Below are 16,048 nucleotides of genomic sequence, written 5' to 3' on the forward strand. Positions count from 1 at the left end.
CATAGTTGGAGCACCCACTGGGCCAATTCACTTGCATGGCAGAACTACCCATTGCATCATCAAAAATTAATGACACCCAAGTCTGTCCAAATCATACATATATGTGTCTGATATATGACCCTGCATCTTCTATCCCTTCTGGCCAATTGAGGACCTCTGGGCCCTGGTCAAGTTAAAATGGCCTTCCAAAACACAAAGTGCACATCTGGAGCTTCCCAGACCTGAGGCAAGCCAGAGTGTAACCCACACAATGCAGAGAAATAGCTAAAATATCTAGATTATGAAGCCAAGAGTTTACAAATATAGTACACAGTGATGCTTGAGTTTGGACCATATAAGCTTCTTTCAGACTGGTCACAATTCCACTGTCTTATCTGCAGTCAATAAATTATTCAAATGCATAACCCTCCCTCTGTTAATGTTTTGTAGGCAGAGAAAAATGGCAAAGGCAGTCTTCTTTAAGCTTATAAGACAAAATGTGTTTCTGCATGAGTTGTCATACTATGATGGAATGAAAGCTGTAATTATACATTTGCATCCATAGGCCCTGAGATCTTCTTGGCTATAAGTGTTTATGATTATCCCTCTAGCCTATTTGGGCAATCGCAACATGAGTAAGGCTTTGTCAGTCTCAGCACCTCATAAATCTTATCCCCCACCCTGTCCCTGGCTGATGATACAAGTCTTTATCCCTCAAGACATCTTGCTCCAAAATGTTCTCATTCCAAATGCCACGTAAGAAGCACATATTCATTAGCAGAGCAGAACACACACAAAGCAGAATACATGCGATATGTCTGCAGAGAACAGCATGCAAATCCACCCAGTCATGTGTGCATACAAGCCCATAATAGAAGGAATCAAAGCACAATAGGCAAAATCTGAAGAGCCTGTCTTTCAGTAGTCCCACAATTCAATGAACCTCCAGAGCAGACAGACAAATGAGATGTTCAGCCAAGTTACATAAAGCATTGAGAGCATAGGCAGATGTGAAGCAACAGGACACCCAAGAGCTGCCAAAGAGAAAACGCTCATGTGGTGGTGTGGTCAGCAGTCTGCTGCATGATGACTCTCTAAGTGCAATTAAACAAACGGGTTGTTATCAGCAGCTGTGATGAATGTACAGTGCAGTACAGCAAGAAGGCAGGCTTTTCCCCTGGATATCTTACATCCACACTCACTTGAGAGACATCCCTGAGGCATAACACATACACAAAAATGCCATTGCTGATCTTTGCATCATCTGACATTTTCCCCGGGAACTGCATGTCCACCTGGGAGGCATAAATCAGAGACAGTGGGCCAACTGAGCAAGGGCCAAACACACATCCAAGAGAGCCACTTTGGCACAGCTGTCAATCACGTCTTGGCAAAACACACCAGAAGTGGAAGAGAAAAATGTAGGAAATGATGGAGATTGAATTAGGGGAATAACAGTTTCACGCTCACACAAAAGGGGCACATACACACCGCGAGGTCAGTGAAGGCCTCACAGGTAATTCTGTTTGATGACTTTTACAAGCAACCACTTCCATTTTTCTGTAGCTCTGTTTAAACACTTGGAGTGTACTATTAAATTTTATGTGTGGTCAGGCCAAACTGCCCATTTGGATAAGTTATAGGAACAAGGTAAAAAGTGTGCACAAGAGGTTTCAGTGTGCACCGAGGAGCAGAGAAGTCCTACAAAGTGAAAAAAATGACTAAATGTTTTTAATTAAAATACATGTTAAAATATATCTGCTTTGGGGTTGAGCAGAGAATTTCACTTTACACCATCTTCTAATGAAACATATTCTCATTACCTGTTCATAGAATATCATACGAAAAGTTATGCACAACATTTCGTGCATTAACGATGTATTTCCAGCAACACAGGAGATCAGTGCGCCTGCTTTGTTCAACCTGTCTATGGTTTTAATCAACAGTAAACACAAACTGAATAGTTTGTGTTTACATATATGCCAGGTTATGTTTGCAAATAAGAAATGGTTCTCAAACATTTTTTACCTGGTTAAATAAAGGTTAAAAGTAAAAAAAAAATAAAATAAAAAGTCTGCATTCACTTCAGTCAGATAAAATATTTGTCAATGTAAGCATAGTTATTGATTGTCCTCAGTGCTGTATGGCTAAATCTCCTATACGCAAATGGAGTCAAAACAAGACCCAAACAAACACTTCTAATAAAACAAAGACAATTTTTAGGCTTACATTAAAAAAAGATTCCTCAAAATAGTGTACAGAAAAAGAACGTAACATAAAGAACAGATTTCAGTCATCTCTTTAGGGGAACTGAAGATGACAGTTATGTAGCTGTGCAGAAAAACATTTCACAAACATCCAAATCTAGAGCTTTTATTATAATGTGGACAAATAAATTGCTCGGATAATCATTGTTTGTATTTTCATATGTCTAAAAAATATAGTGACAGAATGATCTAAAAGAGTTTCACAGTGTTTCTCTGTTGTAAGATTGGCATTATATTTAGTTTTTAATCATAATCACTGATTAAATAAATTGGCTATATAAGTAAATCTTGAAATATCTGACCTAATAACACACCTGCAGGTATTTATATTATTGTGGAACATCTAATGTCATTGCACTGAAATTTATAGAGAGAATAAAAACATACCATGTGGTCCAGCTGAAATAAAGGATGGATCCATTTAGACTACGGACGGCGAATGCAATTGTGGATTCAGAGCTTAATAATCTAATAATTAAATGGGTAAAAATGCAATTAAGCCACATTTGACAGCACCCCCAGCTGGTGGGTATAAATCATGAGTTATTACATGACAGCTCAGGTCAAGAGCTCTCTTTAACAGTTGGTCCCAAGTCTGTAGCCCCTTTTGTTGTTAAATTATAAGCTTTCAAATATGCAATATATGAGGTCAAGGTTTAAATGCCAGTTTTCAAAGAAGGAACCGTGTAATGTGTTCATACTGACACATTATTCTCTAGATGAAAACCTTTCCAGTTATGTAATTAGTTTAGTGAAAGCTAAAGTTTTTCTCATTTCATTGACAGAGACCTTCAGCCCCTGAAACTAGTTTCAGGTGTTAAACTGGACATTAAACATTTTCAGTATTTGCTTGTGCATAAGTAATTAAATAATGCCCCGGTGAGGTTTAAATGCATTATACAGGATAAAGTCCAGCTTGATTAAATAAATGAAAGTAAAGCAGGTTATACAGGTCTATAAAGACCTGTATAACCCCATATTGATGATATTTATATAATAACAGTTCAAAATTAGATCTGCACACACCTTGTTTTGCAACTATCCCTGTAGGAAATTGTACTTTTTAAGTCACCATTGTGACATAAAAACCAGGCCAAAATATTTAAGTGCTTTACTGAATGTGATTGCAAACTGTTTAAAAATGGCTTAATTTTACATCTGTGAGAGGAGCCTGTTCCATGCAGTGTTAATTTAAAAAATAGGTGTGTGTGAGATATTCTTTTATATCAGTTTTTCCTGTGTTTCATGGGTCTAGGAATGTTAAGCTTAATATGATCATTAAAGCTCAGATATAAACCCATACATGCAAAGAGTGTGTGGAAAAAAATAGCATTTATTTGTCCTGCAGGGCACAGCAGAGCATTGTACTGATCAAAATCAGAGTCTAGGGGTTAATTAATAAATAATAATAATTAATTAATAAATACAATAATTAATAAATATAAAGCTAATTCAATCAATGCATTTCAGTTATTTTCCCTTTGCAAATTAGCTGTCAGTGATCTAGAAATCATCTGATCCATCTGTGAATTAACTCATATTTAACTGTTAGTCAGAAATATGTTTTTGTTCCACTTAACAGCGATTCAAATCTACACCTGATGTAAAAGAAAGCATTATACTGGTGTGGTGTAGTCATACCATTTTATCAATAAAAAAAACTTAATTAATTTGGGATCAAAGTTATAAATAGGAGAATAATTATGCAAAAGTTGTAGAAGCTGAAAGTGGTTTTGAGCCTATGTGCACTGTATTCTACTGATGCACCACTGATATCACTAAAGCCATTTTATATGCTGCTGTTGTTGGTTAAGACTGCAAGTAGGTCAGTGGATGGCTTTGTAAAAAGAATTTATTGACTTCTGAACTGCATTGTTCTGATTTTGATTTCATAATACCCCCACCAATACTCACACTCAACAATTAAGTGTGCAAACTGCGTCCCAGGGCGTTCAAGTTTAAGTTCCCATATGACCTTAAATGTAATCTCATAATCTGTTAGAAAGGAAATGTTGAGTACAAGTCAAAGCCTAAATGAATATGAAGAGCCTAATATGTACCCACAAACAGACATCCAAAGTCACCCACAAAAACACAGACATGTGGCTACAGACCCTATCAGTGTTTTTGTTCTGTTCCAACCACAAGACCATAAGTTCAGTCCTGTTAGCTGGAAAGCTAAGTCTCTTTTGTTAAATAGAAAAAGAATAATGGCTTGTTGGACATGGATACTCCACTTTACTTTCATGCCTGCTGGTTATTACGGATTTCTGGGGATTTAGAGTAAAGCCATTGACAGATCATGTCATTGCTCTGCACGGCATGGATACACAGAATGGAAATTCTCAGAGTTTATGTGCAGCTTTTAGTTCAGAGAGTTTGGAAATTATGACGAAATGATAACCAAGTATAGTTGTTATACCTGTGTACTTGTGCTGTACAGTTTTACAGTGTGTGTACATAGAGTCGGGAGCTTTATTTCCTCATCTCAAGATAAAATTGAGAGTTGTTGTAGAATTCCTGTTTAAACACCCCAGTGAGATCCAGATTTGATCTGCAAAAGCAAAGCAAGAGATGCAGAGGGGAAGGTTGGGATGTGTTGAGGTAGAAAATGGGTTTTGAGGGATTAGAATAACCACACCTCTCCATTAAAAGTCAGTAAAAGGATCTTAATCATGAGTCACACGGGTTGTTGACCAGGGAGTCAGAATGGCTAAAAACATTAGTGACACACTGTAGACACTGTACACTGTAGAAGACAAACCACAATGCTCACAGACGGTAAATACACATATGCTGTGTGGTATAATTAAAATCTTCCCGGATGCACACACTGCCAGGCACAGGCAGATGCACAGCGTGTGAACACAAGTGTTTAAATTCCAGAGAGACATCTGTAATGAGGACCGAGTCATTTGGATGCAATTATAGGCAACCAAGTGGAAAAGATGAAGTAAATCAACTCACGGTGATTTCAGTAAAGAAAACTCAGTTCCAGTGCGTAAACTCGATTTGCTATAAATTTAATTAATGCTCATTTAAATGGAAGAGCTCAGTCATAAAACATGACTGAAGTTTTGATGTGATACTCAAGGTCTCTCCTCCTCATGCTCCACTGTTTATCTTTCCTCAGATTGGACAGTGGAAAAAACAACAGTTCTCTGGTGCCATCTTCTGCCTCTAAACTCATCCTACAACAGATGAGGCACTCACTGTTAATGCTTTAATGGAAAAGAAACAGCACTTTCATACACTGTGGATTGCACTATTAGCTCAGCCATGATGATAAATGAGGTAAAGTAGCTCAGATTATTTTAATGCACCACAATATACAGACTCTATAGCTGAATAACTGAATTTAACCTTTTTAGAAAAACAAGCAAATGTGAAATAAACAGTAAGACACAGTTGTTTGGTGATTGTTCAATTTTACCTGAACAAGTCAGCCGAGTAATGTGGGGGATCCATTGCAGGACATTTCAACCGACCATTACACATTTTAAGAGCATCTTGGCTTTCTTAGTAATGAATCAAAAACAGTTCAAATGACCTTACGTCGTGCCACAATTCATTCTTTAAATATACTTCAAATTCACAAGTTTTTTTCTTGTTATTAATGGACAGTCTCACATTTTTTAATCATCCTGTATATGAGAGGAAAGACTAAACAATATATCACAGTATTCAGAGGTGGATTTCCAGTAAGCTAACTTTCCTGAAAGGGGTTTTACAAGCTGATGAAATGTGGTAAATTTTGTACGACATCCATCCAAAACTGCCTTCCACAGATGAAATGTTGGCTTGCCGATGACTGTTGTCTAATAATGATAATAAGTCTGAGGTGGTCATTTTTACTCCTCCAAAGCGGTAGGATTAGCAAACCTATCGGGAACATTCATCCATCCAGCTGCTTTTTGCAATGTAGGGTCAAGGGGGGGTTGAAGCCAATCACAGCTGCTACCTGGTGAGAGGTGGAGTACATCCTGGACATGTTGCCAGTTCTAGAAATTATATTTGTATCTGATCTGAAATTTGACAGATACATCCAGTGGCAAAATTTAGTTTTGTCCAATTGTAGGACATTGCTTAGGCTGAATCCATCCTTTCTGGTGATGATTTCTGTATCTTTTGTTCTATCTGCAGCTCTACTAGATTCCCATTAAATAAAAATAAATAAATAAATGTAATTAAATTAAAAATTCACTGTTTTTAAAGCTTCACGTGGGTTGACGCCTAAGCACTTCTCTGCCCTGACTCCAGATCTAATATTACCTCCAGACCTTTTAAATAACTTCTTTTAGCACCTTGTCAATCAAGGTTGGTCCGTTAGCTCAGCTGCAGCTCCGAAAATTCTGAAAGAGCCTCCCACCCTCAATTAAATGTGTGTTTTTCAAACAAGGTTAAAGAAATACTTGTTCTTCATAACTTTTGTATTTTAAAGTTTTTACTTAAGTAGTCTACTTTTCGTTTTGCTTCGACAGGATTACAATTTGTGTCTGTCTCAAAATCTTTTTTTTTTTTTTTTTTGTGATTTTTATAGTGAGGAATGTAGTTTTAAATGTGCTTAATTAATACATTTGATTTGATATGTAATGCATTAAAACTGCACTGTGTTTATTTTTCCTCTAGATGGCCATAGCTACCAACAGCAGACAAGAGGATCCAACGAAATGAGAATTTTATTTGCTGCACAGCAGAATTCATTCATGAAGTGTGGAGGTCAACATCAGTCATTTCCAAAACAGCATTTTATTGATTATTTACTAATCACATAATTTTGGTGTTAGCTACTTTCTGTGCATGATATTCTGAGAGGAAATAGAGAAAATAGAAAAAGAAAAGACTAAAGTTACAGCCACTGGTTGCTATACAAAATAGAGTATTGGAGTTTTTGTTAACGTTAAATAATAAGAGTGATTTTTAGTCAAAGTGGTTTGTTTGAAAGCATATTAATCAAATGACAAAACCTGATGTGTGTTTTGGTGACGCTGTTAGTGTGAAAATACAGCCCCAGTCATCTGATGACAAGGACCATGCACGTTTGATCTGTCACTTCACTATAAACCATTTCCACACTACAGATGAGCTCACAAAATCTCTATAATGAGGCTACTCATCATGATTATCAAATGAAAAGGTTAATTGTTGTAGATTGAGAAATGGAAAGAAACAAGTGCTTCAGAGTGATAGTCCACAATATAAATACTTACAAGAAATTGTGTATAATAAAGGAAGAAGGCACGAATCAGAAAGCCTAATTTGCATTGGTATTGACGCTATAGATATCAATTATGCTGCTGCCTCATCTGGTGTTCATGGTGATGACAAGATCATCTTAATTTTGATTTAGCTCTCTCTGTGCACCCTCAGCGTCAGCTGTGCTCTATATATGGCTGATTGTAAGTGATCTGAGCTGTAATGGCAAGAGCTGCTGATGCTCCTGAAATTAAATCTCTCTCTGGATTTCCTCTCACCTGTTACCATTAAACACTCTATTGGCGAGAAGATCAGACCAATATTTTTCAGCATCCTTGTGGTTCTCTTAACGTAGAAATGCAGCATTCAGGCACTCACATGGCCATCTCCCTGTATTCATGTGTCTCTGACCTCTATTGAACAAACAGGCATATCAGTTTTGTAAATACACTGGAGACAGTGATTCTTGGAGCTTGTTTTACTTCCTTTTCCAACTATAACAGCCAATCCAGCCCTCTCGGCTTGCCACCAACTGCCAGCGCCAGCACGCTGCCCCCGGACCTTGGAGTTGTATCAAGCAGCCCAGTTCTGTCTACCAGCAGCCAAAACCCAACAGATGCGCCGCATTGAAGACAGAATCAGAGAATCAGGAGACTTTTATTTAAAATCATATCCCTATGGACATAAGAAGATTCATATTCACATCTAAATTTACACACTTGCTAGCAAGAGAATTAGTAGAAATAACATCTGGTGTATCAGTTTAATCTGATTTCTATTTATCCTAGTATCTATTTCAATGAGGCTTTATAAGATAAATTTTCACTTACATAGATCAACCTTTATTTACAGTTAATCACAGTTTTAATATTACTTATTTACACAAAATAAAAAGAGCTGTTGCAGCACTTTGTGTTGCACTAACAATTAAATGTTATCTTAAGAGCTTCACTGGTTGACGTTTGTAAGTCTTTAAAAGTTGTACTGCTGTCTTCAGTCTGTTTGGTTTGTTTATGGAAATTCTGTGGTGTACTATGTCTTTCTTGTTTACCTAAAGTTGATCATTTTCAGTGGTCAAACTGTTACTTAATTGTCCAAATTCATTAACTTATCAAGGTGGCAAGGATAAGTTCAAGGCCAAGTTGCGGCCTCTGTGTTCACAACTGCAGGCTGATTCATATTTTGCAGATGATCAGATGGTTTGTAATCACAGTGTTTTTCAACATGATGATGCCACATGAACAGTGGAAAAGAAAAAAAGTGCCTTCACAACAAGAAGAGCAGCATCTGAAAAAACAATGCTGATTAATTTGTACAATTTTCAGAGCTTTTTATCTCGTATTTTGAATACAATTCAATTGGCAAACAGAAAATGAAACAAACAAAAAATAAAGCTGAATAAATCTGATATCAATATTTTTTTGGATATATATATTGCTATTACAATAATATTCTAAAAGGGGCATTGGGTAAAAATTACTTTCATGTAATGTTGGAACTGTGTACTGCATTTTAACGTATTGTGCATTCTAGCACCTCACTTTCTCAAACACGTATTGCAACAATGGTTGCCTCCATGTCTCAAAAACCATCAACAACACCAATGAAATCATGTCATCCATGGAGTGTTCAATCCGGTTGAAGATGTTGTGATTTCATAAATATTAGAAACCACATCCCATCAAACTGTCAAATATCGTTCGTCTGTGTTTAGAAGGAAGCATGGTTCTCACAGGGGGAACAGATATTGACGGGGAAACTGGCCTCGTCACAGCACCATCTTTTTGTCACAGTAAAAGCCAGCTTATAAAGCTATCCCACCATCTTTTAGTCTGTCTTTACAGTGACTGAAAGCCAGACAAACAAAACAGACAGCATTTATTGTGACTATGTTGCTTATGGTAACGAGCAACACCGTCTAACAAAACCAAAAAGTTAGCTTTAGGCTAATTTAGGCAGTACTGTTGTCGAGGAGAAAGCTTGCGACTTTAGCATCCCTTTTAAAATCTTTTTCCTTGAGCTCATTCCACCTGGGGAAGGCCAGACTGATGGTGATTGTCCTTTTTTGTATCGTCTGGTCACGCTGTCTTTTAAGTCCCCTTTTTCGCTTTCTTGGTAATGGTAAAAACTGCTTCTGTGCTGCTGCTGGATGTGCATGGTCCTGCATTTTTGTCAATAACAATTTAACAGATTTTCCAACTTGTTGGAGTAGTAATCCTCTCTTGTTTATCTTTTCTTTCCACATCTCAGTCACTGTGTGCTGATTCACAGGGACTCCGCGTTGGTGCCATTTGTCCCTTGCCAGCAGCTGTAGCTTCAAGATGGTGGACCATCAAGGTGCTTCCCTACCAGCTTACTTACTAAAACTCTTTGCTTTCGAGAATGTTTCAGATCATTAACGGAGGTCATAAAACACCAATGATAAGATATATATACATGCAGACATTGATTTTGGCCAGTAAACAACAGAAAATGTTACACAGTGTCCCTTTAGGTCAATAGCTTTTGGTCAGAACAACTATAATAAAAAATGTTCACTTGATAATTGGATTAAAAAGTTGGAAAATCTCAGAGAGGGAGTGCTTCTATGACATATAGTCCAGGGAGATCAGCTCAGACACATGTTAACTGATTCATGTCTCTGCAGACATGCAGGCAAAGAAAGTGTGAATTTGTCCTTAGCTGCCAATGTTTACAAACCTTTCTCAGAGCATGCACAGACATAAAGCAATTTGCAGCTATTTTTTTTTCTTCTTTTTTTCTCTGCCCTGCAGCTTTCTAATAGTGGGTTAGTTTGGGTTTGTAAATCCTAAAACTCAGTTAGTGAACATTGATCCTGCAGCATAATGACAGACCTTGATGTAATTTCCCTCCCTCTGTTTAACACTGTCTCTAACAAAGTCATGCTCACACTTTCATTTTTTTTCATTAAAGCATTTGACAGTCGAATGAGAGATAATTTCCCATCATGCAGCCACAATCAACAGGTGATGCTTTAGAAAATGAGCCAAAAATCCATATTGCATTTAAAGAACTGAGTTAAATGTCTGATTCCCCCCAAAACAGAATAAAAAATATACATTTAAAAAAAGGTCACTCAGAGTTAAACACACATGGACACATCCTGTCCTCTTTCTCCAGACTAATCCTGGCACTACACGTCCTCAGGCCTGCTTTGGCTGGTGGTTTGATAAATTGGCCCTTTCATCATGTCAATGTGCATTGTGTCAACGGGCTCATGCGTATTTGAATGTGAGTGCATGCTTGTGTTTATGTGTGTGCATGTCTGCCTGGGTACATTGTCTGAGCTGTGAAGTGTTTGGCTTCCTCACTGAGGGCTGCTGTCACAGCCTCTGAAAGCATGTAATAGGCGCCTATTCTCCCAGAATGAATACACATCCATACATAAGAGAGAAAATATGGCATTTCAAAAAAGACTCGGGATAATCGAACAGAAAAACTATAACAAAAGGGGCATGGCAATTTCATTCTTTTCAGCTAAGCTCTAAATTTGCTGCGTGTGATTGCTTTAGGAACAGTTTGCAAGTCGCAGAGAATTAATGCTGTTTTTGATAGATCAGGGGTTGTTGGCTGTGGAAAACATTCTGGCACCAAACACTGGGCTTGTGTGAGCTGGACTTTTATTGGCAGCTGTGTAATGTCGTCTTGGTTAGATTGGGATTATAAGGAAAAGGTTTATTCAGTCAAATCTCATATTGAAACAATTCTGCATAAAATATGGGCTCATTTGCAACAATTAGAAAATTATCATATAAAGAGTCAATTAGTTTTAACCCAAGTGTTTCACTCCAGCAGATTTGTGTTTAGAATTGGGTGCATTGAGACACACTGTGAATGATGCTTCTCTTGTGAACTGTCTTACCTTGCTTTTAGCTCCTCAATAATGCAATGATAACGCAAATGAGCCTGCTAAGTCTTTCTCCAATTTTATATGATGGCTTCAATGCATTTGTATGAACTGATGTATAATTCTGGGTAGTTTATGGAAACTGTTTTATGCCTTGCCACAAACACATTGCTGCTTCCACTCTATGTTTGCAACACATCACTCTGCTAAGGTTTAATTGGTAACTTCTACACCTAGCAACTGATTTGTGATGAGGGACTATTAACATTAACATTAGTTCAGTATCTAAAGGAAATACCACAGCCTAATTAGTAACCTAAATTGCTGGTGCAATAAAGGATAAATCCCTGGTAACTAACCAGGTTAACTGTGAAAAAAGGTGCCATAGCTAATTATATGTTTCTATTATCCACAAGACAAAGGTGATACTGACATGTACTTCAAGTGTGTTGAAGTCTAAAGTGGTTTGGCAGACACTGGCAAGCTTCGAACTATTTAATTTACCTTGACACTACAGAAGATGTCATTAATTTGCTAGATAAATAGAATAGTCAGCAAAAACATCAGGACAAAGTGGCAGGTAAAGTGAGTAATAATACTCATTTTGTTACAGTGAAAAAGCTCTGCTGGGAAAAAACCTGCCTCCTGGTCCCCACATTGATGTTTGGATGTTACTTTCATCAACTAACTTTAGGATACACCATGCCAATTCAGCATTAGAAATTAATTGTTGGGGCAAAAAATACTATAATACGTCTGTCAAACTGTTACCTTTCTTTCTTTCTTTTTGTATGTATTTTTGTTTGTTTGTTTCTTTCTTTCTTTCTTTCTTTCTTTCTTTCTTTCGTTTTTAAAATAACAGTCACAATGCTCAACAACTCTAAAAACAGATATTTAGCTAAATTGCAACGCTGGTTTATTCCTTGAATTAGGTTTCTTGTAATTGCTTGAAAGATCCATTGTTGTAAAGTGGCTTAACAAACAAACAAAAAAATCAAATTTTAAATTTCCAGGTTTATAGGACTGAACAATTCAAAGAACGCAGCTAGTGGAAAAACGTTTAAAGACCTTCAGAAAGCCGGAGAACTATTGCTCAAGACCACTTTAAATGATTAAAAGAATGTCTGGCTCCTTGGAAGCATAATGCAAAGAAATGACGGCTGGATCAAGATTTTTTTGCGCATTACTGTAAAATTCAGCTTAGCAACGAGTCTGACTGTAAACATGCGTAGCAGATGCATCACTTTTAAATTACAGCACATTTAAAAGTGCAGCTGAGCGCAAACAGGTGACTGCGGGGCGAACCGGAGCAGACACTTTGATAAGTAAACACATCATTAGAACCCCAAAAAATTAGGAACCTCGTCCGTCTCTGTCCATTTTATGTAAGATTTAATTCATGTGGGTGCAGAGACCTACTCACTCGACCAGTGCTCCCACTCACTCACTGAACAAATCGAGCATTCAGTGAACACCGCCGCACACGGCGTGTACGCTCAGAGCGCTTTCTGTCCTTCATTCATCCCGGTGAAGGAAGGCTGCAGCTCACACTTCCATCCCCCTCCTCATGCTCCTCCACACTGGGACATCTCACTCTGTGTTTGACTTTCTTTTCCCTCCTTTGTGCCTTTTGGTTGGAGTTAATGGTATCAACAAGGCTCAGTCCCTCCTTTTATCTCCGTGATACTAACGGAGCATAGAAGTCGCCAGAGGACACGCGCATCACGACAGAGAGAGCAGCGCGAAGGAGTTTTTTTCTAGGGTTTTTTGTTTTTGTTTTTCGCTTTTTTCGGAAGGGACTTCTTTGTTTAAATAAGGAGAAATAAGCAACATTTCTGCACCGAGCATCACTGACTCCTGTGGAGTTTTTAGGGAACAGGTGCGTTAAAGGATTAAAGACGGGCAGCTGGCGGATGGTTGTCGGTTTCCTGGAGAGGAGTCAGTTCCTCTGCGCAAGGTGAGAGATGGACTCAGAACTGATGTGAAATACTCACAGTTGGTCCAAGACATGAATTACTGAGCTGTATTAATCTCGTTATTTGACTTTTAGACAGTCCGTTTCACGTGGGATTGGTAAAATGTTGTATTTATCCTTTGCGTGAAATGAGTCCCGCATGTAGTCCAAATTAGAGCAAACCCCTGCAAAGTTTGTGAGGAACTATAAGACTGAAATAACATCAGTTATTCTTAAGTGATTCTCCATTCATCTTTACTTTGGTGTATAAACCAAAGAGACATTTACTGCTAAATCAGACAGTAAAGCAGAGACAGTAGAGACAGTAAATCAGCCGAAACCTCCTCTTGAAAGTGAGCCACAAGCGAATATGTGCTATTAGATAGATAAATGCCTTGAATTATTAATGGATGGTCTAAATATTGTTCTAATTTTCTGGCGTTCAAAAAATTTATTAAACATTTTACCTTTAGCTCACTTTTTAGTGAATACAGACAGTTGGAATTCTGCTAGACGACTTCCTTCACTGCAAACCAAAAGCTCTGTCCACCTTCAACAATTACTTTGTGTTAAATAAAAAAAATGAGGAACATGTCTGATATTATATGAATTGATTCAGTATCAAGTTTCAGTGCTGCCTAGCCAACCCTCTCAGAGCCCCCTTATTGGTGTCTGTCACTTTGGGAATGACCAGTCAGCCTATGTGTCTGTGGCAGAATGACACCAGCTTATGGTATTTTTAAAGCACCCCCTTGCCTGCCCATGATTGACCCACAGACACACTGTAATAAACTGTCATCAATTTACACAGTTGAATTTATGAATGTCATTACAGACAGCCGTCATTTTATTTCTCAGACAAGGAACTAGTTTTTTTCTCCACAGGCTGCACTCTGTGTTTTTTTTCCACTGAGATGCACTTAAGTCTTCCATATATTCAAGCAGCCCAGAGCTTTCATGCTTTGTTTACATACAGTTATTGATCACAAGTCAGCACAAGTGATCCTCAGTGCTGTGATCAATTCTGCCCGTGCTGACTTTTACTGTACTGCACACAGCCCAGCAAGCTAAAAGAGAACAGTCACCATGTACAGTAGATCCACCTGGGTGGAAAATTAGAGGAAATTTTAAATTAAACATTAGCTGAAGAAATCACAGTTCTGAACTAAAGATTAAGAACTGTGATTTGAACAAATTATGCTGAAAAAGAAAAATAGCAATGCCATTATTATAAATAGGGCTGGTAGGTAATCACATTGATACTAGTTTATTTTGCTTGTATTTATTTCAGTTCATTATTTTCCAAACTGTATACTATGCTATGCTGTGTACTATCTTAGCCATCACTAGTGCACACTAGCCCATTTTGTGCTCCTGCACTCTGTCTGTGTCTCTGAGGCAGGATCTGATTAACTGACTGGCATAATTTACCAAGTCCTGAAGGAACAGAGAAGCAATGTTGTTCTTGAAAAGTACACACTTTCCTTTTACAAACACACACACACACACACACACACACACACACACACACACACACACACACACACACACACACACACACACACACAAACATCATGAGCTGGCAAAGAAAGACACAAACAATGAGTTTGGACTCAATAACTCAAGCTGCAATGCTCTTGAAAAGTTGCTGTGGCTTCCTCGCTTTCTGTAATAGGACAAGGATTGATTGAGCGTGTGTGTATTTGGTCATGCTCACCAGCATGTGATTGCCTTTTTAAGATTGATAGAGCGTTGTGAGTAGGTGTGTGTCTTTGTGTGTGTGTTCTCCTGGAGAAGCGCTCCATAGCAACAGGCAGCATATCATCTTCAAATATCCTTTTTTTTCCTCACTCACGGTGGGCTATGACCTTTCTGCTGACAGTGTGCCATCTTTGCATCGGTGCATCTGCATCTGTGTTTTTGTGTGTGTGTGTGTCTTTCTGTGTATCATGTACATCAGTGTGAGGACTGTTTGACCTTTCGTAGTGTATATTCATTAATAGCTGCATAATTACTAATGTGGATGCAGCTGCTATGAATGGCTACACAATCAAGATATTGAATATTTTTAAGGCAACCCGATGTCAGCCTTATCTAAATAGCTTTTTGTGCGTTTTTCCCGCTCAAAAACAGATATGATTGTTTAACTTTTTTTATTATTATTTCTTAGACAAGTAGCAGTTTATCATTTTCAGACTCTCTCAAGTATCTCTCAGTAACAACAAGAGCAACATCTTCATATATATCCTGACACAGTTATCGTGTTATGTTAATATCAGTGTTAGCCTAATAAGCGGTTTGCATATTTCATATCTGGGCATATTAGACAGAGCACTTTAGAAATCAATTTTCTTTTGCTCCATCACCCTGGTTGGAAACTGGCCTGCTGCCAGATGAGAGGGAATAAGAGAAGAAGAGAGGGGTGTTACGGATACATTAGTAAATCAGGGAAAAGTAACATGCTTATCAGATACAAAACATGTTCTTTCCCTCTATAATTGCCCAAATAGGTTATGTTTTTTGTCAGGCTTAATAGACTTGCTTAAAAAGTCACTCCAAAGCAATAGAAGTCATTTGAAGAGGCATAGACAGAGACTTTATATAGACTATTTATATGCTGAATGCTGCAAGGTCATGCCCTATTTAGATCATACCTCTATGTGTGTGTATGTGCATGTACAAGTACTTGTGTGATGCAAGCTCATAGATATCAAAAACATATTTCTGATTGTCAAAGTGTGTTTACGTGATTTTTACACAGACCACAGTGCAGTGTATCATACT

At 37.8% G+C, this 16,048-nt stretch overlaps 1 protein-coding gene across 6 annotated transcripts in view; it reads left to right on the forward strand.

Moving 5' to 3' along the window:
- The first annotated feature begins 12,688 nt into the window (after nucleotides 1–12,688).
- Nucleotides 12,689–16,048, forward strand: part of zgc:171482 (zinc finger protein) — a 63,899-nt gene continuing 60,539 nt past the window's right edge. For 3 of the 6 annotated variants that reach the window (XM_042011137.1, XM_042011136.1, XM_042011138.1), the window contains exon 1: nucleotides 12,691–13,267. The gene's annotated coding sequence lies outside the window, so the exon portion shown is untranslated. Of the gene's footprint in view, nucleotides 13,268–16,048 lie in introns of all 6 variants that reach the window. The other 3 variants (XM_042011134.1, XM_042011135.1, XM_042011133.1) reach the window with 2 other exon arrangements.

This window comes from Melanotaenia boesemani, chromosome 16 (assembly GCF_017639745.1).
Source record: "Melanotaenia boesemani isolate fMelBoe1 chromosome 16, fMelBoe1.pri, whole genome shotgun sequence".
Classification (NCBI taxonomy): Eukaryota; Metazoa; Chordata; class Actinopteri; order Atheriniformes; family Melanotaeniidae; genus Melanotaenia; species Melanotaenia boesemani.